Genomic DNA, 23,563 nt, shown 5'->3' on the forward strand with positions numbered 1-23,563 from the left:
TGAAGTCTTCAATCTGAAGTGTTGACTCTTTCTCTCTCCACAGATGCTGTCTAACCTGCTGAATGTTTTCAGCATTTCCTAATATCCTAATGAACACTTAGTATTGATCAAGCCAGTTTTTTTAAATTGTGCAGCTCCAACAACTTAAGATTCAATTCTGGCCTCTGGTGCTATCCGTGTGGAATTTATAAGCACTCTCCATGACTGTATCAGTTTTTGGTTTCCTCCTATGCAAGCCAAGTAGACTCACAAAGGAGCATAAAAGAGCAGAACCTACTTTTCCCTAAACAGTAAATGCCATTCTTCAAAATTAACAAAAAAAATCATAGACTTCCCAAGGCTGCGGTTTTAAAATTGTAGTAAATCGGACTTAATAAATTTGACTTGGCAGAACTATGTAAACAATCTTGCATTCCCCACTTCCAATGTACATATTTACCTGTGTAAATAGTTATTAAAATCATAAAAAAATCTAGCAAACATTCAGTATTGATTGGTTCAGTTTTTATTAATCAGTATAGTGGTGCTGCTTTCTCAATCTGCTTAAACTAATAACACACAAACAATTGTACTTTTCATGTCTTTATTGAACACACGTTTAATCACAGTCCAAACTGGAAAAAGTATGTGAACCCTTATATTTAATAACTGGTAGAACCTCCTTTAGCAGCAATAACCCCCACCAAACATTTCCTGTAGCTGCTGATCAGTCTTGCAAAACAGCAAGGAGGAATTTTAGACCTTTCCTCCATACAAAGCTGTTTCAGTTCATCAATATTTCTGGAATACCTTGCATGAACAGCACTCTTCAGGTCATGCCACAGCATCTCAATTGGGTTACAGTCTGGACTCCGACTTGGCTATTCTAAAGCACAAATTTTCTTCTTTTTAAACCGTTCTGTTGTTGATTTATCTTTCGGATCATCGTCTTGCTGCATCATCCAACTTCTATTAAGTTTCAGGTGACTGTCATGAAGTGGGGACAAAGGTGCTGGGAGAGGACCCACACGCAGGACACAAACGTCTTTCTTAGGTACAATAAAATAGCGTTTATTACTCGCTACACAGAAGATTGGGAAATCGAGGAGGACAAAGAGGAACACGAACCTCGGACTAGGGGACTAGGGACTAGGATCGCTACGGACCTGGGACTTGGAAACAGGGAACATGTGCAGCCGCGGACCTTGGACTTGGACAGGGGGAATGTGGACAACCGCGGACCTTGGACTTGGACAGGGGGAACATGGACAGCCGCGGACCTTGGACTTGGACAGGGGGAGCATGGACAGCCGCGGACCTTGGACTCAGACAGGGGGAACATGGACAGCCGCGGACCTTGGACTCAGACAGGGGGAACATGGACAGCCGCGGACCTTGGACTCAGACAGGGGGAACGTGGACAGCCGCAGACCTTGGACTCGGACAGGGGGAACATGGACAGCTGCGGACCTTGGACTCGGACAGGGGGAACGTGGACAGCCGCGGACCTTGGACTCGGACAGGGGGAACGTGGACAGCCGCGGACCTTGGACTCGGACAGGGGGAACGTGGTCAGCAGCAGACCTTGGACTCGGACAGGGGGAACATGGACAGCCGCAGACCTTGGACGGGGGAACATGGACAGCCGCGGACCTTGGACTCGGGACGGGGGTACGTGGACAGCCGCGGACCTTGGACTCGGACAGGGGGAACGTGGACAGCCGCGGACCTTGGACTCGGACAGGGGGAACATGGACAGCCGCAGACCTTGGACAGGGGGAACATGGACAGCCGCGGACCTTGGACTCGGGACGGGGGTACGTGGACAGCCGCGGACCTTGGACTCGGACAGGGGGAACATGGACAGCCGCGGACCTTGGTCTTGGACAGGGGGAACATGGACAGCCGCGGACCTTGGACTCGGACAGGGGGAACATGGACAGCCGCGGACCTTGGACTTGGACAGGGGGAACATGGACAGCCGCGGACCTTGGACTCGGACAGGGGGAACGTGGACAGCCACGGACCTTGGACTCGGACAGGGGGAACGTGGACAGCCGCGGACCTTGGACTCGGACAGGGGGAACGTGGACAGCCGCGGACCTTGGACTCGGACAGGGGGAACATGGACAGCCGCGGACCTTGGACTAGGACAGGGGGAACATGGACAACCGCGGACCTTGGACTCGGGACGGGGGTACGTGGACAGCCGCGGACCTTGGACTCGGACAGGGGGAACGTGGACAGCCGCGGACCTTGGACTCGGACAGGGGGAACGTGGACAGCCGCGGACCTTGGACTCAGACAGGGGGAACGTGGACAGCCGCAGACCTTGGACTCGGACAGGGGGAACATGGACAGCTGCGGACCTTGGACTCGGACAGGGGGAACATGGACAGCCGCGGACCTTGGACTAGGACAGGGGGAACATGGACAACCGCGGACCTTGGACTCGGACAGGGGGAGCATGGACAGCCGCGGACCTTGGACTAGGACAGGGGGAACGTGGACAGCCGCGGACCTTGGACTCAGACGGGGGAACATGGACAGCCGCGGACCTTGGACTTGGACAGGGGGAACATGGACAGCCGCGGACCTTGGACTCGGGACGGGGGTACGTGGACAGCCGCGGACCTTGGACTCGGACAGGGGGAACGTGGACAGCCGCGGACCTTGGACTCGGACAGGGGGAACGTGGACAGCCGCGGACCTTGGACTCGGACAGGGGGAACGTGGACAGCCGCGGACCTTGGACTCAGACAGGGGGAACATGGACAGCCGCAGACCTTGGACTCAGACAGGGGGAACATGGACAGCCGCGGACCTTGGACTCGGACAGGGGGAACATGGACAGCCACGGACCTTGGACTCGGACAGGGGGAACGTGGTCAGCAGCAGACCTTGGACTCGGACAGGGGGACCATGGACAGCCGCAGACCTTGGACTCAGACAGGGGAAGCATGGACAGCCGCAGACCTTGGACTAGGACAGGGGGAACGTGGACAACCGCGGACCTTGGACTTGGACAGGGGGAGCATGGACAGCCGCGGACCTTGGACTAGGACAGGGGGAACGTGGACAACCGCGGACCTTGGACTTGGACAGGGGAGCATGGACAGCCGCGGACCTTGGACTTGGACGGGGGAACATGGACAGCCACAGACCTTGGTCTTGGACAGGGGGAACATGGACAGCCGCAGACCTTGGACTTGGACGGGGGAACATGGACAGCCGCAGACCTTGGTCTTGAACAGGGGGAACATGGACAGCCGCGGACCTTGGACTTGGACAGGGGGAACATGGACAGCCGCGGACCTTGGACTTGGACAGGGGGAACATGGACAGCCGCGGACCTTGGTCTAGGACAGGGGGAGCATGGACAGCTGCGGACCTTGGACTAGGACAGGGGGAACATGGACAACCGCGGACCTTGGACTTGGACAGGGGGAACATAGACAACCGCGGACCTTGGATTTGGACAGGGGGACCATGGACAGCCGCGGACTTTGGACTTGGACAGGGGGAACATAGACAGCCGCGGACCTTGGACTTGGACAGGGGGACCATGGACAGCCGCGGACCTTGGACTCAGACAGGGGGAACATGGACAGCCACGGACCTTGGACTAGGACAGGGGGAACGTGGACAACCGCGGACCTTGGACTTGGACAGGGGGAACATGGACAGCCGCGGACCTTGGACTTGGACAGGGGGACCATGGACAGCCGCGGACCTTGGACTCAGACAGGGAGAACATGGACAGCCGCAGACCTTGGACTCGGACAGGGGGAACATAGACAGCCGCGGACCTTGGACTTGGACAGGGGGACCATGGACAGCCGCGGACCTTGGACTCAGACAGGGGGAACATGGACAGCCACGGACCTTGGACTAGGACAGGGGGAACGTGGACAACCGCGGACCTTGGACTTGGACAGGGGGAACATGGACAGCCGCGGACCTTGGACTTGGACAGGGGGACCATGGACAGCCGCGGACCTTGGACTCAGACAGGGAGAACATGGACAGCCGCAGACCTTGGACTCAGACAGGGAGAACATGGACAGCCGCAGACCTTGGACTCGGACAGGGGGAACATAGACAGCCGCGGACCTTGGACTTGGACAGGGGAACGTGGATAGCCGCGGACCTTGGACTTGGACGGGGGAACATGGACAGCCGCGGACCTTGGACTCGGACAGGGGGAACATGGACAGCCGCGTTCCTTGGACTTGGACGGGGGAACATGGACAGCCGCGGACCTTGGACTTGGACAGTGGGAACGTGGACAGCCGCGGACCTTGGACTCGGACGGGGAACGTGGACAGCCGCGGACCTTGGACTTGGACAGGGTGGAACATTGACAGCCGCGGACCTTGGACTTGGGCAGGGGAATGTGGACAGCCGCAGACCTTGGACTTGGACGGGGGGAACATGGACAGCCGCGGACCTTGGACTTGGACGGGGGAACATGGACAGCCGCGGACCTTGGACTTGGACGGGGGAACATGGACAGCCGTGGCCATGACTGGGACCCTGGGGACTGGGACCGCCACGGCCCTTGGACCTGGAGACTGGGACCTTGATTCACCACCACCAGACACTTGGATACCATGGATCGCTGCAGCCAGAAACGTGGACACCAAAACACAGGACAAGGAATCTTGAACCAGGTCTCCTCCTTCAGATCAGGCATCGAGCTGGGACTCTTCTTCGGGGGGTAGACACCAACACTGGGCATGACATCGAGCCGGAACTGCACCTTCAACTCAGGCACCGAGCCGGGACTCTTCGAGGGGTAGACACGGACAATGGTTATGAACATCGAGCCAGGACTCTACCTTCCACTCAGGCACCGAGCCAGGACTCTTCCAAGGGTAGCATGGACAAGGGGCATGAACGTCGAGTTAGGACTCCGCCTTCAGCTCAGGCACCGAGCCGGGACTCTTCGAGGGGTAGACACGAACAAGGGGCATAAACGTCGAGTCAGGACTCTGCCTTCAACTCACCCCTGGTAGACTGACCTTGCCCGGACCCACTCTGGCGACGGAAGGCGAATTGCTGGCACTCCGATGCGGGCTGGATCACTCTGGCTTGTCGTAGCGGCGGCGGCAACTTGCGAAGGTTTCTTAACACTCTCGCCCCGAACGGCTAAAGCCAGGGGCTTATAAGCTGCCGGTTCGGGTCAAGGGTAGATTACCTTGATTGCCAAGCTCAAGGGACGCGTGAAACGGAATTAGAAGGGAACTAGGCGTCAATGGTCCGGATCTCAACCTAACTAAATTTAAAGGGGAACCAATCCGGACCGTGACAGTGACAGATCGCTACCCTGACATTCTCCTGTAACAAGTCTTGATACAATTTTGAATTCATTGTTCCCTCAACAATTGCAAGCTGTCCAGGCCCTGAGGCAGCAAAGTACCCCAAGCCATGATGCTACTTCCACCATACTTCACAGTTGGCATGAAATGTTGGTGTTGGTGCTCAGTGCCTTTTTTTCTTCTAAACATAGCAGTGTGCATTTCTGCCAAAAAGTTCAACTTTTGTCTCATCTGTCCACAAAACATTGTCCCAGAGTGTTGTAAAACATCCAGGTGGTCTTTTGCAAACTTGAGATGTGCAGTTTTGTGTTTTTTTGGAGAGCAGTGGTTTCCTCTGTGGTGTCCTTCCATGAACAACATTCTTGTTCAGTGTTTTTCTTACAGCGGACACATGAACAGAGACTTTATCAAGTTCTAGAGATTTCTGCTGGTTTTTTGCTGTTCCCCTTGGATTCTTTTTCACCTCCTCGAGCATTGCATGTTATGCTTTTGATGTGATTTGTGCAGGAAGCCCACTCTTAGGGAGTAGCAACAGAACTGTGTTTCCTCCATTTGTAGACAATTTCTCTTACTGTGGACTGATGAACACTCGGATCTTTAGAAATGCTTTTGTAGCCTTTTCCAGCTTCAGGCATCTATACAATTCTTCAAACGTCCTCTGAAAGTTGCTTTGATTGAGGCATGGTGCACATAAACAGATCTTTCTTCAGAAGAGCAAGCTCTGTCAGTAATCTGACCTTGTGTCTTTTTTTTATAGGGCAGGGTACCTCTACAACCCATTCTTAGAATCTTATCTCATTGATTGGAACATCTGACTCCAAATAGCTTTTGTAGAAGGCATTACCCCAGAGATTCACATACTTTTTTGAACCTAGACTGTGATTGTTTAAATGCTGTACTCAGTACTGACAAGAAGTACAATTGTTTGTGTGTTATTAGTTGAGGCAGATTGTGTTTTTCTATTATTTGACTTAGATGAAGATCAGACCACATTTTGTGAGTAACTAATACAGAAAACCAAGTAATTGCAAAGAATTCACAAACTGTATATGGAAGAAAATAGGTTGTAAGTACATAAGTGAGGGCATTGGATTGATGCAATTGCTCTTTGAGCCAACATAAACTCAACAGGCTGAATGACCTCCTTCTATATCGTGAAAGAAAGAGAAATGTGAGAAATTTTACAAACCATTTGGGAAAAAATGATAAAAGCACTCAAGAAAAGCTATTTTGCTATATAAATGACATGTATAACATACAAAATAACATTTTAAATAACATTTTAAAAAGTGTATTTCAAAATAACAATGAAATTAACCCACTAAGAATATCTTCTCTTTTCTAAAATTTCATCTGAAAACATACTTAAAGACCTCAGCCTGTGTCAGAAATCAAGCCATCAACTGAATATGTTTCTCTCTCTCTCCAGTTGGATAGAACTTCCACCCCAGCTGTGCATTCTGAATATGTGCATTCTGCAGGCCTTTCCCCAAAACATAATCTGTCCATTCGGAACAGATGCAATTTGTATAGTTTACACGAATATTTTTTGTACATTACAGAAACTGAATAATAGAAGGTTCTATTCCCTTATCTTGTGAAGATCCAAACTCCTTCACTGCTTCCAAAATATGATAAATGAAACCACCAAATGAATTTACAAAGCTTGTATCGCTAAGGCATGTTGTGTTCTTTAACGGATTACTCAGATAACTGTAATCTGCACCACTTGCAATTCCGGTTTCTTTGTTTTCTAGTTATTCAAGGGGCTTTGTTGGAAATATGTTTTTTTTTAACTTTTGTCAATAACTTCTGCATTCTAATCATACTCTTGGTTAATTTAATCTTGCTCTCCTGAACTACTTTTGTGACTTAAGAACTTTCTTTTTCTCAGATTAAAAACTTGTTAAATGCAAATGACAAGCTTTGGGCATTTTATCAGATCACTTTTGTTTCTGCTACCATCTCAACCACAACTTTAATTTGGTAAGACACCCCAAGCCACTTCACTAGAGCATTACAAAACAATATCGAACAATGAGCCACATACATAGATACTTGAACAAGTTCACTCAAAGAATTAGATTTTTAAGGATCAAATTAATGGAGAAAACAAAAGAGGTGGAGAGGTTTAGGGTACATATCCCAGAACCTGGGTAACATGCAGCTCAAAGTGTGGTCACCAGTGGTGTAGTGATTAAAGACAAGATGCACAAGAGACCAGAAATGAAAGAGGGAAGCGGCCTCAGGGAGTTGTTACAGTGGGATATAGAAATAAGAAAGGGCAAGACAATGACAGAGTTCAAAACAAAGATGAATATTTCTAAATTGTGGGGTTTTGAAACCATAAACCAATGATGGACCATAGCCAAATAAACTGGAATCAGCATTTGTCAATCTGGTTTCACTGCCAACAGTTACCCAATAGCTTTTATCTTTATGAAGCATGCTTTCTTTTCCTTTCATCAGTCACTTCTTCATTTTGATCATACACTTAGAGAGCTAATCTTGTATTTCTGTCCTGCTTTTGACGTGTACACATTTAAACCTACTAAATGCAACAACAACCCCAATTATATCATTATCCTTTCAACTTGCTCAGTGATGCAACCCTCTTTCTGGCCACCACTCTCCTCAGACACATTTAAACCTACTAAATTCAACCTTGAGTATCTGGCCGTCTAATCAAGTCAGCTTTGCTTTTTTTTGCTAGCATCGGTGGCACAGAATCTCCTGACATTCCTCCTCCTTCTCAGAGGAGCTCACTCCTTGACTTTCTTTGAAAGTCTGTTGTCTATTGATCTTCCAAACCAAGCATAGCTATTTCACTGAGAGGCAAATTGTTTTAAGTTCAATCAGTCCACATTTTCACTTACCATTGAAGCAAATGATCTCAATGATATTTAGTCAACCTGTTCCCACAATCCTTCATCCATTTAATGCCTAAATCCTAAAAGCAAACTCCACAGCCTGAAGAATTCTCAGTATAAAGCAGTTTTCATCATTATCAGTTATAAATTTCTTCCATATATTCATTAAACAATGCTAAACAAAATCCCTTGCTCTAGACCTCTGAAGTACTGGAAGCAATCAGGTTTCTGCCCTGACCAGTGCAGTTATTGCACAAACAGCAACCTCTGTGACAGTGACCATTATCTGTTCTCCCTCCTTGACCTGCCTGATGCCTTTGATGTAGTTCATGCAAACTGCCCCACAAAACTTCCCCTTCCTCCCATGTTCCAGCTCAACAAAATTGCACTTGTTTGGTTCCACTCTTACCTGTCCAACTAGAGCACTTCTAATTTCTCTTCGCACTTTGCACCAGTACTTTCAGTCACCCACGGATCTATCCCTAGTCCATTCCTCTTTTTCACCTCCACATTATTTCTTGGTAGCATCATTTACACAGGGCGAGTCAGCTCTCAAACGCATGCCAGCAGCAACCAGTTCTGAATTTCTCTCACTTCTCAGACTCCCTCTGTTAGCCTCTGAGGTATCAGGTTAGCCATACTTCATCCAACTGAAAGAGTCACATTTTTTTCCCAGCCAAGCACTGAGAATACCTAAACCATTTCTTTCAGGCTTAGTACAATTTCCTTTAAACTTTCCATCAATTTCACCTCCCACTGTCGACTCTCAGGGGGAACAAGCTGTTGGCAATCTTAGTATCCTATTTAACTCAAAAAGAGGTTCTATGTCCATTCGATAGGTTTACTTACATACCCCTCAGCAATATTTACCACTACTTTTGTCCCTAATTCAGCCTACCCCCATTGAAATCTTACCCATGTAATCCAGAACTAATCGATGATTGATAGAATTTTAGGTATCAAGGGAATCGAAGGACTCTCACCAGTCAGTCTACGGCCTCCTATACTGTTACACAAGCTTAAGGAACAACACCTCATCTTTCTGGCACGTTGCAGCCTTGTGGACATAATACTGAATTCAATAATATTGGGTAAACTGCTTTTTCTATTTATATCAGAATTGGCCCATTCAACTAGAAGTCATACATTTATAATATTGGCACTCTTCACCAGCATGGGCTGGCCTACTGGGCATTTTCTACACCTCTGTGTTTCACAGCTTTTAAATATTCCTTGTTCATGCTTTCTCTCTCTAACTGCTCTCACTTTGCAGCTTTTACATTTTTTTAGAACATAGAAACATAGAAAACCTACAGCACAATACAGGCCCTTCGGTCCATGATGTTGTGCCGAACACGTACTTACTTTAGCAATTACCAAGGGTTACCCCTAGCCCTCTATTTTTCTAAGCTCCATGTGCCTATCCAGGAGTCTCTTAAACGACTCTATCGTATCAACCTCCACCACCATCGCCAGCACCGCATTCCACTCACTCACCATTCTCTGAGTAAAAAACCTACCCCTGACATCTCCTCTGTACCTACTTCCAAGTACCTTAAACTTGTGTCCTCTTATGGCAACCATTTCAGCTCTGGGAAAAGGCCTCTGACTATCCACACGATCAATGTCTCTCATTATCTTTTACACCTCTATCAGGTCAACTTTCATCCTCCGTTGCTCCAAGGAGAAAAGGCCAAGTTCACTCAACCTATTCTCATAGGGCATGCTCCCCAGTCCAGGCAATATCCTTGTAAATCTCCTTTGCACCTTTCCTATAGTGAGGCAACCAGAACTGAGCACAGTACTCCAAATGGGGTCTGACCAGAGTCCTATGTAGCTGTAACATTACCTCTCTGCTCTTAAACTCAAGCCCACGAATTATGAAGGCCAATGCACCGTATGCCTTCTAAACCACACAGTCAACCTGCACAGCAGCTTTTAGTGTCCTATGGGCTCTGACCCCAAGATCTCTCTGATCCTGCACACTGCCAAGTCTTACCATTAATACTATATTCTGCCATCATATTTGACCTACCTCACACTTATCTGGGTTGAACTCCATCTGTCACTTCTCAGCCCAGTTTTGCATCCTATCGATGTCCCACTGTAACCTCTGTCAGCCCTCCACACTATCCACAACACCCTCAACCTTTGTGTCATCAGCAAATTTACTAACCCATCCCTACACTTCCTCATCCAGATCAGTTATAAAAATCACAAAGAGAAAGGGTCCCAGAACAGATCCCTGAGGCACACCACTAATGACGGACCTCCATGCAGAATATGACCCATCTACAGCCACTCTTTGCCTTCTGTGGGCAAGCCAGTTCTGGATCCACAAAGCAATGTCCCCTTGGATCCCATGCCTCCTTACTTTCTCAATAAGCCTTGCATGGGATACCTTATCAAATGCCTTGCTGAAATCCATATACACTACATCTACTGCTCTACCTTCATCAATGTGTTTAGTCACATCCTCAAAAAATTCAATCAGGCTCGTAAGGTACGACCTGCCTTTGACAAAGCATGCTGACTATTTCTAATTGTATTATGCCTCTCCAAATGTTCATAAATTCTGCCTCTTAGGATCTTCTCCATCAGCTTACCAACCACTGAAGTAAGACTCACTGGTCTATAATTTCCTGGGCTATCTTTACTCTTTTTCTTGAATAAGGGAACAACATCTGCAACCCTCCAACCCTCCGGAATCCTCTCCCATCCCCACTCACTGGAACGTACCTATGCAGAACACCACACAAATATCCCCTGAACATTTGCCACATTTCTGCCGTACATTTCCTTGAGAACATCTATTCCCAATTTATGCTTCCAAGTTCCTGCCTGATAGCTTCATATTTCCCTGACTCCAATTAAATGCTTTCCTAACTTGCCTGATCCTATCCCTCTCCAATGCTATGGTAAAGGAGATAGAATTATGATCACTATCTTCAAAATGCTTTCCCACTGAGATACCTGACATTTGACCAGGTTCATTTTCCAATACTAGATCAAGTATAGCCTCTCCTCTTGTAGGCTTATCTACATATTGTGTCAGGAAGCCTTCCTGAACACACTTAACAAATTCCACCCCATCTAAACCCCTTGCTCTAGGGAGATGCCAATCAATATTTGGGAAATTAAAATCTCCCATCACAACAACCCTGTTATTATTACACCTTTCCAGGATCTGTCTCCCTATAGGCTCCTTGATGTCCCTGTTACTACTGGGTGGTCTATAAAAAACAATCAATACAATTATTGACCCCTTCCTGTTCCTGACTTCCACTCACAGAGACTCCGTAGACAATCCCTCCATGACTTCCTCCTTTTCTGCAGCCGTGACACTATCTCTGATCAGCAGTGCCACGCCCCCACCTCTTTTGCCTCCCTCCCTGTCCTTTCTGAAACATCTAAAGCCTGGCACTCTAAGTAACCATTCCTGCCCCTGAGCCATCCAAGTCTCTGAAATGGCCACAACATCATAGCTCCAAGTACTGATCCACGCTCTAAGCTCATCCACTTTGTTCATGATGCTTCTTGCATTAAAATAGACACATCTCAAACCATCAGTCTGAGCACATCCTTTCTCTATCACCTGCCTATCCTCCCTCTCGCACTGCCTACAAGCTTTCTCTATTTGTGAGCCAACTGCCCCTTCCTCCGGCTTTTCAATTCAGTTCCCACCCCCCCAACAATTCTAGTTTAAACTCTCCCCGATAGCCTTATCAAACCTCCCCGCCAGGATATTGGTCCTCCTCGGATTTAAGTGCAACCCGTCCTTTTTGTACAGGTCACACCTGCCCCAAAAGAGGTCTCAATGATCCAGAAAGCTGAATCCCTGCCCCCTGCTCCAATCCCTCAGCTACACATTTATCCTCCACCCCACTCTATTCCTATACTCACTATCTCGTGGCATAGGCAGTAATCTCGAGATTACTACCTCTGAGGTCCTGCTTCTCGACTTCCTTCCTAACTCCCTGTAGTCTGTTTTCAGGACTCCCTTTTCCTACCCATGTTGCTGGTACCAATATGTACCACAACCTCTGGCTGTTCATCTTCCCACTTCAGGGTGTCATGGACACAATCAGAAACATCCTGGACCCTGAGACCTGGGATGCAAAGTACCATCCCTTTTGTTTATTCTCTATTTCTCTCTCTCTCTCTCTTCACTATTCGATAAAAATCAAATAACTTTAACAGTTTATCCTCATGCAGCTCTGGTCTCATCCTGTCAGAGATATCTCTTTTGTCCTATCCACCCTTCCCATGTGCTTGCTCAGCATAAGACATGCTCTCTAATCCAGGCAGCATCCTGGGAAATTTCCTCTGTACCCTTCTCTAATGCTTCCAATCCTTCCTATAATGAGGTGACCAGAACTGAACACATGCATGTTAGGAAGTATTTTCTGCATCTATACCAGTTTTTTTATGACTTTTTAATGCTTCCTGGTGTGTCATCCTTGTGAAGAGGGCAGTTTAGTTGCCCTCTAAACTGGGGGAGATCAAACTGCATGGCCTTCCCTAGTATTTGCACCAGCAGTGAGAATTCAATGGAGAGTCACATGTGGACATTAACACCACAGAGGACCAGAGATTTAAGGCATCTTGGCAGTGATGCCATCAGCAATGACCAGGCCTTGAAGAAGACCCATTTTCACTTTCCAGCACAAGTGAAGTTACAAGGAGGCAAATCAGATCAAAGGCAAATGAACCTCCCATAAGAGTTTTGTGGGAACTTTGGAGTCTGCCATGCTCAAGTGCACAGAACTGTTTGAATGATTACAGACTCAATTATGAATTTGGTGACAACTGACCTCCTCTACTAATCTTAAGGGTAACACGAAATGTAATTCCAATGAAACTGTCAACCCTGTGCATTGCACGATTACTCTGTGGGCAGTGCTCTCCCATGATTGTCACTCACAATAATCTGGGTTGTATAACGGTGGGGTTATTACCTGCAGACTGCAGCCTATTGATACTATCATTTTTTGCACAAACTCTGCTAATTATAGCCAGTAGCACAGATTGTCATTAATTTGTGATGGCTATGTGAAGATACTCACATTACACTGTTTTCACAGTAACCCCTCTTACACTCTATATCCATGAATGCTGTGAAACTACTGTCAAGTAGCATGACAACAGGGAAATACAATGTTTAAATCAAATGGACAGCCTTCTTGACTGTCACACTTGTCAGTGCAAATATGTCAAACAACACGGCTACTGCCATGTTCTTGAGACTGCCATATAATAGGGTATTAGACACCACAGATCTGAAGAAATCCAGTGGTTTGCAATTTTCATTATCTGCATTTTTTGTATTTTTGGCCACCTGGTTTGTTCAGGACGTTTGTTCAGGACTGCTGAAACATCAGAGGGGGCAATGCAACCACATTGAATTGCTATGATCAGGATTGGCACAAAGAGATCCCTCAGTACTCAATGTTCTACCTCTATAATATGGTGGATATCAAGCTATGGCAGCTGCTACATCTGCTATGATGTTGAAAAAAGTCAGTGACTAAGTCTTCCTGCTATGCTCCAAGTAGCTCATGTGCCAATGTAGAAATATTAATTATGCTTCCATTTGAAGAGCTTCGATGATTGTGAATGATTTCTCTGGGAATGGTTAGAAATCCTCCCTCATGAGAACAGGAGCTGCTAATCAATCAGAATTTTTATTAATTTTTATGAATTAATTGCACTTGAACTATTTAGCTATTTAATATAGAGATCCTTTTCAAGGGTGAAACTGAGGTCTTGCTTTCACTATTCTATAGCCAATGGAGGAATTGCCCAAATCATACTGTCATGCTGATCTGTCATATTCCATTCTCACCAGCTGTACACAGACTTTACTGCATATATTGGCAGGTGAGTCAACCATTATTCAAGTGCAGAGTTTGAATTGTAGAAAAAACTCATGCCAGATGTCTCTGCCAGTGCCTCAAGGCAAGGACATCAGAATACACAAAGAACATACCCTTTGTGAATTTTGTAATATTCTTATTTTAGTTCAACTTGAGTCCCCTCCCTCACTACTTTTTGTGCTGTACTATTGACTATTTTAGCATCACTTGCTCTTTCACTTTGAACAAGAACATTTCGTCAAATTGTAAATTTCCATCTTGCTCTCATCTTGATTCTTCTATTCTTTTTTTTCCAAATTTTCTATCACTAATCACTTAAGAAAATTTAATTCACGGACAGGAGTTGACCAAACAACCTCTCTTACCTGCTCTACCATGCATTAAGGTCAGGACTAATCCGACTTTGGCCTCAACTCGACTTTCCAGTCTGTCCTCTTAACCCCCGACTCCCCTATTGGCTACAGGCAGAGAGCTGGGGATCCTGATGTGAAAAAACATGAAGCTACTGTAACATTACTCAATGGCGAGGAATAAAGTGATTCATATTCCGTGATGGATCAAGAATCAGAATCAGGTTTATTATCGCCAGCATGTGACATGAAATTTGTTAACTTAGCAGCAGCAGTTCAATGCAATACATAATCTAGCAAAGAAAAAATAAGCAAAATAAAAATAATAATAATCAATAAACAAGTAAATCAATTACATATATTGAATATATTAAAAAACATGCAAAAACAGAAATATTGTACATTTAAAAAAAGGTGAAATAGCATCCAAAGATTCAATGTCCATTTAGGAATCAGATGGCAGAGGGGAAGAAGCTGTTCCTGAATCACTGAGTGTGTGCCTTCAGGCTTCTGTACCTCCTACATGATGGTAACAGTTAGAAAAGGGCATGCCCTGGGTGTTGGAGGTCTTTAATAATGGACGCTGCCTTTCTGAGACACTGCTCCCTAAAGATGTCCTGGGTACTTTGTACCCAAGATGTAGCTGACTAGATTTACAACCTTCTGCAGCTTCTTTCAGTCCTGTGCAGTAGCCCCTCCATACCAGCCAGTGACACAGCCTGTCAGAATGCTGTCCACGGTACAACTATAGAAGTTTTTGGGTGTATTTGTTGACATACCAAATCTTTTCAAACTCCTAATAAAATATAACCAGTAACAGACCAGTAAGGATCCAAAAAAAAGGAAATAAATCTGTAATTTCTTAAATCATTGGTGTGAGCATACTTAAGATAATGTGAACTGTTTTGGTCATCACAAGACTTTGATAACATAACTATTAACAAGAGCAACCAGACTGACAGAGGTTGAAGAGACTGGTGTATGAGGGGTGATTTACATAAGTTATGTGTTCTTACCAGGAAAGACATAGTGAAAAGTGACAATATATAATGTACTCATCTGATTATTTTGAAGTGGTAAAACAATAAGCTGACCATATGGATATCTACAGATCCAGTTATCATATGAACATACATATTATGAGCAAGAGTAGGCACTCAGCACATGAAGCCTGTCCAGCTTAAGATCATGATTGATCTAAGCGTAACATTAACTTCTGAGATAACCTTTTACCCTTTGCTCATCAAAAATTGATCTAACTCTGCTTTAAAAATATTCAAAGTCTCTTCTCCAGTTTAATCAAGGCTCAGTTAGGCAACAGAAAACAAAAGAGAGATAATAGATACTTTCTTGAATTCAAATCCCATATGGGTCTGTGCAGTACCTCAACCTATAACAATAACTTAAATGCCACAATAGTGACCTATAATAAGGTAAGTATTGTTGACGCAATGACTATTGTAGAAATGTGCACAAAATTAGAAAGAACTTTGATACATTAAGTGATTAAGTGAATAAGAACTGTAGATAACAGATTTCAACACAGCTACATTAATATGGTCCATTTTGGATGAAAGGATAGGAATAAGTATTTTGAATGGTGACAGACTTGGAACAGTAGAAGTCAAAAAAGATCCAGAAGTCTAAACACAAAGAATACTAAGACAGACGGTCAGGTACAATAATTTTTAAAAGTTAATTTTTCCATCTTGAGGCCTTATATGTGTGGGTCACAAACCTCTCCACCATTGGGTGTTTCCTGGGTCTGCTGAAGAGAATGGAAATTAAGTATTTTGATTCCTGAGTCAACCAGGACCATTGATCACCTGGTCTGATGGAACTAAACCTTTACTCATCTAGCAATTTTGTTGTTCTTAACAAAATTTTCCAATGCCTAAGAAACACAAGTCTCAAGTTCAGAGAACTGCAGAGTGCAGACATTTTGAGGGTCACAATAAGATACCAAATTAAACTTCTGCATGCAGTTCTCCTGGTAACTCACTCCCCAAAAACACTTTTTTGATTGAGTGTAAGGTGAAAAAGCAGCATATCAGAATCAGCTTCTCAAGAAACATAACATATTCCAGTCCCCATGAAATGGTGAAGAATTAATTATTGAACTACTGAAAACACAGAACCAAGTATCTTAGGTACACAAGATGAGTGAGATTCTACAGTTTGTTCCAAAGCTTATTTTGACTGTAGCTCATCTAACCCTACTTCAAATATCTGCTTTGGTACTATACCTCTTACTCAACAAATAAAATTAATAAGTAGCCTTAGTTCTTTTTTTTTCTTTGCAGGGGTGGGGGGGGGGGGACACTAACTTTACACGACTTTAATTTGGGTGTTTTTTCAATTATTATTGAGAATTATATTATCATTGTATGTTTATCTTGCACTGTATTAACTTCCTATCTCGTTCTTGGGGGTTTTTTTTGTTGTAGTGTTGTAGAAAATGTAGCCTTAGTTCTGACAGTTCGTCCTCAACCTCAACAGAATTTTGAGGGAGTTCCTTAATGTTTATATTTAAACAAAAAGTGTTGGCCAACACATCACCCTTGAACATCTAGTTAGGCACCCTTGATATGGAGTCTTCCAGCAAGTGAAAGTTTCCCTCCATCTACCTCAATAATGCACAACCTTTTCCTTGGTAAGGAGGAACAGACTGGTAATCTAAATTACTTTTGAGGGTCAAATCACATGTAACACATTTCACTCTAGCCACAGAAACATAGAAAGGGACACACACAAAATGCTGGAGGAACCCAGCAGGTCAGGTAGCATCCATGGAAAAAAAAGAGTAAACAGTCGACATTTTGGGCCAAGACCCTTCTTCAGGACTGAGAGGGAAGGGGAAGATGTCTGAATTAACAGGTGGGGGAGAGGGGAAAGAGGCTAGCTGGAAGGTGATAGGTGAAAGGGTCAGCAGGGAAACCAGCCAATTGGCCCAGTGTTCTTCCCAATTCGACACCAATTCTATTCTAACCCATTTTTTATCCCCCACATTCTCATACAACAGCTAATTAACCTACCAAACTGCACATCTTTGGGATGTAGGAGGAAATCCATGCGGGCACAGAGAAAACATGCAAACTTCATAGACAGAATTAAAATCAGAATCAGTTTTGTTATCACTGACATATGTTGTAAAATTTGTTGTTTTGTCGCAGCAGTACATTGTAATAGATAAAAATCACTCTAAAGTACAATAATATATTTTTAAAAAATTGTGCAAAAAGAGAGTATAAATGAACTAAATGACAGCCTCCACAGCCCTCTTGAATAGAAAGTTGTATTGTGCTGTAGTGTTCTATGTTCTATAGATAGGTAGGTACATGGATGATAAAAGGAGAGTTATGTGGGAGGGAAGAGTTAGGTTGATGTTAGAGTAGGTTAAAGGTCAGCACAACATCATAGCCAAAGAGCCTGTTTTAAATTGTTTAATTTAAAATTAAAACTGTGCTATACTGTTCTATGTTCTATGGAAACATCCACCACCTTCTGAGTCAAGAAATTTCTTCCTGATGTCCTAAATGGCTTGCCCTTTATTTTGAGACTTGGGCCCCTAATTTGAAACTACATCATCACAGGAAACATCCTCACTGTATTTACCCTATACAAACTCTGTTTCAATGAGGTCACCTCATTCTTCACAACTCCACTTATGGTGGCTAAATCTACTTAATCTCACCTCATATGCAAGACCTGTTGGTCCAAAAGGTTAGAACTTACAGACAACATCAAGATCAGTGGTGCCATGGAAAGTAGGATGGAATTGCACTGGAGAGCATGCAGATGAGATTCACTGAGATGCTGCCCATATTGAAGGATTTCAGTTACAAGGAGTGATTGGATAGCAGCAGAGGAGGCTGAGGGCTGACCTGAAATACTGCCACTCAATATAGAGGTAATGGATCAGATTTACAAAGACAACACCAGCAATGCAAGGGTATTTTTTTTTATTTGGAGATACGGCATGGAACAAGCTCTCCCGGTCCAACGGGCCATGCATCCCCAGCAACCCACCTGTTTAACACTAGACTAATTACAGGACAATTTATAATGACCTACTAAACAGTCCGTCTTTGGACTGTGGGAGGAAACTGGAGCACCCGGAGAAAACCTATGCAGTCATAGGGAGAATATACAAACTTCTTAGAGACGGCGCCAGAATTGAACTCTGAACTCCAATGCCCATGCTGTAATAGTGTCACGCCAACCACTACAGTACCGTAGTGCCCCCATTCTTACCGTGTCAGAAAACAATGATCAGACTGTCAGGCTGATTCACTCTACATATGGAGGAAGATGAGAGAGTGTCCTATAGAGATCTTTAAGATGCTAAAAGGTTTTGATGGAGCGGCTATTGCTAATTGTGGTGAAGAGCATAACTAATGTAGTCACTAAGAAATCCAAAAGTGAATTCAGAAGAAACTTCCTTACACAAAAGGCAGTGAGAACGTGATTCCTACAGAGGTAGTAGAACAACAAGTATAAGGGGGGACTGGACAAGAGTATGAGGATAAGGGAACAAGAGTTACGCTGCCAGATTTTGACAGGAAGAGACTTGAATGGAGCTTAACCACCGGCGAAGACCGGGTGAGCCAAATAGCCTGCTCTGGTCATTATGTCTAATATAATTATATGTACAAATAAATAATTTACTATAATCCTGATCTCCAGGTCAGAAATCCACATATAAATGAAAGGGACCTCTGTTTCTAAATATTTGCAAGATGGGCCTCCACATGGGGGTCCAATAACAGAATTAAACTACAGATAAGTCAGCAGTTTTTGCTCAGTATGTTTAGTTAACTCAAGTGGAAGCAACTGAAGTCTAACAGTTGCCTTTAGAAATACAGGCCACTGCCAGCCATAATTCACCCCAAAATATTTCCAGGCAGTGATTATTGTTGCTAAGACCAGCCCATAATGCCAATTCTTGATTGTAATAACAATGTCAGCAACGCTGTTAAGTTAGAAGCTCCAGAATTTTGACCTACTGATAAAGGATGAGACATTTATTGCACAACAGTCTGCATACAAGTCATGTTGTCTCCAATACGTTTGTCCCCTTATCAGCGGTTTTGGGAGGTGCTGTTGAAAAAAATTGTGACAGGCTTCTGCAGTATAACTTGTAGCTGGTACATACAGATAAGAAGAAAGAAAAAAGGAGGCAGATAAAGCCAACTTGGGGGGTGAGCAGGAGAGGAAGGGGAGGTGGAGGTGAAGGTAGTGACAAGGCTAGAAGGTGATAAGTAGAAACAAGAGGCTACTGATGCTGGAATTGGATAAGTGAAGAGGGTGATGAATAGAACCAGATAAGAGAGGGGTGAGGGGCAGATGGAACCAGTGGGGGAAGAGGATAGGAGACCCAGTAGTTAGTGACATGCAGATGGAACCAGGTGTGGAGGGGAGTAAAACAATGGCATGCAACCAGGAGGTCAGGATGGTCATTATGGACAAGGTGCAGATATATTCCCCAAAACAGTTGCCAAGTTCACATCTGGTCTCACCGATGTAGAGAAGACCACATTTACAGCAACGAATGCAGTAGATCAGGTTGGAGGAGGTGCAAAGGAATCTTTGCCTAACCCAGAAAGGCTGTTTAAATCCCTGGATGATGGAGAAGGTGTAGGGACAGGTGTTATACCTCCTATATCCTGCCAGGAGATGAGAACATGTGACTGGTGGTGAAATCACTGTGTATCTGGTGGGAATGGCAAAGGATAACGTGCTGAATGTGAAGGCTGGTAGGGTGAAGAATAGAGGACCAAGTGAACTCTACTTCTATGCTGTCTGGATGGGAGTAGTGAGAGCAGAAATGCGTGAAATGCAAGTGAAGCTCTATCAACCACAGCAGAAGGGAAGCTGGATTTCCTTAAGTAGAATATTTCAGATGTCATGGAGCAGAGAGCTTCACCATGAGAATAGATGCAGGAGAATGAAAAAACTGAGTAAAAAGGATGGTTGACTCACTAAAAGGATGATTCATAAGGACTGGAAGAGGTGTAGGTTGACGTGAATGTCAGTTGATAGTTTGCCTGCTGAAATGAAGATGCAGAAAAGGGACAGAGGTGTCAGAAATGAGGGTGGGTTTGAGGTTTGAAGTTTGTAGTGAAGGTGATAAACCTGATGAGTTCGCAGCTCCCTCCCATCACCCTCTTCTGATTCTATGCCTGAGCCAGCTCCAAACCCCGCTGGGTTTTCACCAACTGCAGTCCCCCTCACAACATCCCCCCCACTGATGCTATGAACACCAAGCTCCCATCTCCCAAATCATCACAGATTTCATCACATCATCGCAGCCTTCATTCTGATAGTGTTCCAACCACGCACTGATACCTCTTACCCCCACTGCCTATAATTTCACTTCCATCCAATTCAGTCAAACGTCCTTTTCAATTGAGTACATGAAGAGATTTAGCATTCACTTTTTTTTTTACCTAATTGTCATTGTCGTAACTTTCTCACCAGCATGGAAGTCACTGGAAAAGAAATAAACTGATAAGGCTTTACTATATACTGATTCTACTCTCAACCTTCTGACTGCAGTTTGTAATTAGACCATAAGACACTGAAGAATTACTCAATGACCTGGGCTCCACAACTGCCTGGACTCCAATATCTTCTCAACCAGTGAGGTCAGGCTAACTAGCCATAATTTCCTTCCTTCTGTCCTCCTCCGTTCTTGAAGAGTGAAGTGACATTTGCAATTTTCTAGTCTTCCAGAACCATTTCAGAATCTAATGAATCTTGAAAGATCTTTACTAATGTCTCCACAATCTCTTCAGCTACCTCTTTCAGAACCTTGGGATGTAGTCCACCTGGCCCAGGTGACTTACCCACCTTCAGACCTTTCAGCTTCCCAAGCAACTTCTCCTTAGGAATAGCAACTGTGTTCACTTCTGCCCTGACTCTCTTGAACAACTGGCATACGGCTAGTGTCTTCCACAGTGAAAATTGATGCAACATACTTATTCAGTTCGTCCGTCATTTCCTTGTCCTCCATTTTTACCTGAGAGACATTTTCTAGCAGTGTGATATCTACTCTCCCCTAACTTTTACTCCTTTTACATCAAAAAACTTCTGGTATCCTCTCTGATATTATTGGCTAGCTCATATTTCATCTTTTCACTCTTTATCACTTTCTTATTTGCCCTTTGGGTGTTTTTAAATCTTCCCAATCCTGAGAGATGTATTTATCCTGCACCTTCCGAATTGCTCCCAGAAACTCCAGCCATTGCTGCTCTGCTGTCATTCCTGCTAATATCCCAATTTCCAATTAACTTTGGCCAGCTCCTCTCTCATGCCTCTGTAATTCCCTTTACTACACTGAAATACTGATTCATCTGTCTTCAGCTTCCCTCTCTCTAATTGCAGGGTGAATTCTATCTTATTACGATTATCACCTCCTAAGGGTTCCTTACCTTAACCTCCTTTATCAAATCCGATTCATTACACAACACCCAATCCAGAATAGCTGATCCCCTAGTGGGCTTAACCACAAGCTGCTCTAAAAAGCCGTCTCCTAGGCATTCTACAAATCTTCTCTCTTGGGATCCAAAATCAGTACCAAACTGATTTTCCCCAATCTACCTGCATATTGAAATCCCCCATGATTATAATATGGCCCTTTTGAAATGCATTTTCTTTCTCCCATTGTAATTTGTAGTCCACATCTTGGCTGCTGTTCAGAGGCCTGCATACAACTCCCTTCAAGTTCTTTTTACCCTTGCAGTTCCTTAACTCTACCTTATGTCTACATCTTCCAATCTTATGTCACCTCTTTCTAAGGATTTGATTTCGCTCTTTTTACCAACAGAGCCACACCATCCCTGTCTACCTGCCTGTACTTTCCATACAATGTATATCCTTGCACCTTAAGCTCCCAACTTTCAGCCACGACTCAGTGATGCCCACAATGTCACACCTGCCAATCTCTAACTGCACTACAAGTTCATCTCCCTTATTTTGTATACAGGCAGTCCCCGGATTACGTACGAGTTCCGTTCCTGAGTCTGTCCTTAAGTCGGATTTGTAAGTAAGTCAGAACAAGAACATCCGGTATTATTTAGCGTCATTTAGTCAAACATTTGTATAGTATATATTTTACCTTTCTATGGACATAAAACATTTAAGAAACGTATGTATTCCAATAATTAAACCACTGTGTTGTTTAGTAAAAATTGTAGCTTTCATTGGGGCATGGCCTTTCACATGCTCCATTATTCTCACTTTATCCGTTATCCTTTAAAACTGTTCTGATCGTTGACCGACTGTAGCCTAACACTTTTCCAATGACCGATGGCGTTTCACCTCTTTCCAAACGCTTTATTATTTCCACTTTATTTTCAATCGCAATCGCTTCCCATCAATGGAACAGAAACACTGCGGGCGGCGGGTCCCGAGCTCCACCGGCTCCCCAGGTCCGCCACACTGAGACAGGCTAAATGGGACAAGTGGAGGCTATGCTGGGTTTGGGTATTTGATCCTTCACAATATTCCGCGTGGGAATTTAAACTGGAGGTGGCAGTGGTTTTTTTTACGAGGTCGAGTTGCAAGCTCGACATCAACTCAGCACAGATGGTACGGGAGTCACTGGATCGACATCATCCCGGCACGGGAGTGGTCTATCAGTGGATCGAACTCGGAAACCTCTGTTCTCGAGCCCGGCGCTGATCTCACTGCGCCACCAGCCAACCGGAACAGGAGAGGGTGGGGGCGGGGGGGGGGGGGGTCAGGGTGAATCTTACTGAGAAAAATTTAAGCCAAATACAAAGTTAAACACTCAACACAGTGTCAACGGCAACGACTTAAAATGGCGGATGGCGTCATGATCCGACTTAAAATGGCGGACGGCATTCTCCTTCCTTGGTTCGTTAAGTACGAGTTGTCCGTAACTCGGGGACCACCTGTACTGTGTGCATTGGAATATAGTATCTTCAGTCCTGTATTCATCACCCTTTTCAATTTTGTCAACCTATGCAACTAATGCCACTGACCACAATTTTGCCCTATCATCTGCCTGTCCTTCCTGACAGTCTCACTGCACACTGCCTCTGCTTGTAAACCAACTGCCCCACCCTCAGCCCTATCACTCTGGTTCCCATCCCCCTGCCAAACTGGTTTAAAACAACCCCAACACCTCCAGCAAACCTGCC

The 23,563-nt window shown here is 44.8% G+C and overlaps 1 protein-coding gene across 5 annotated transcripts in view; it reads right to left on the reverse strand.

Annotated features, from left to right (window-relative positions):
* LOC140741222 (zinc finger protein 148-like) overlaps window positions 1-23,563 on the reverse strand; it is a 118,103-nt gene that overhangs the window by 80,447 nt on the left and 14,093 nt on the right. The gene's annotated exons all lie outside the window — the stretch shown is intronic.

The sequence above is a fragment of the Hemitrygon akajei genome, chromosome 18, assembly GCF_048418815.1.
Source record: "Hemitrygon akajei chromosome 18, sHemAka1.3, whole genome shotgun sequence".
Taxonomy (NCBI): Eukaryota; Metazoa; Chordata; class Chondrichthyes; order Myliobatiformes; family Dasyatidae; genus Hemitrygon; species Hemitrygon akajei.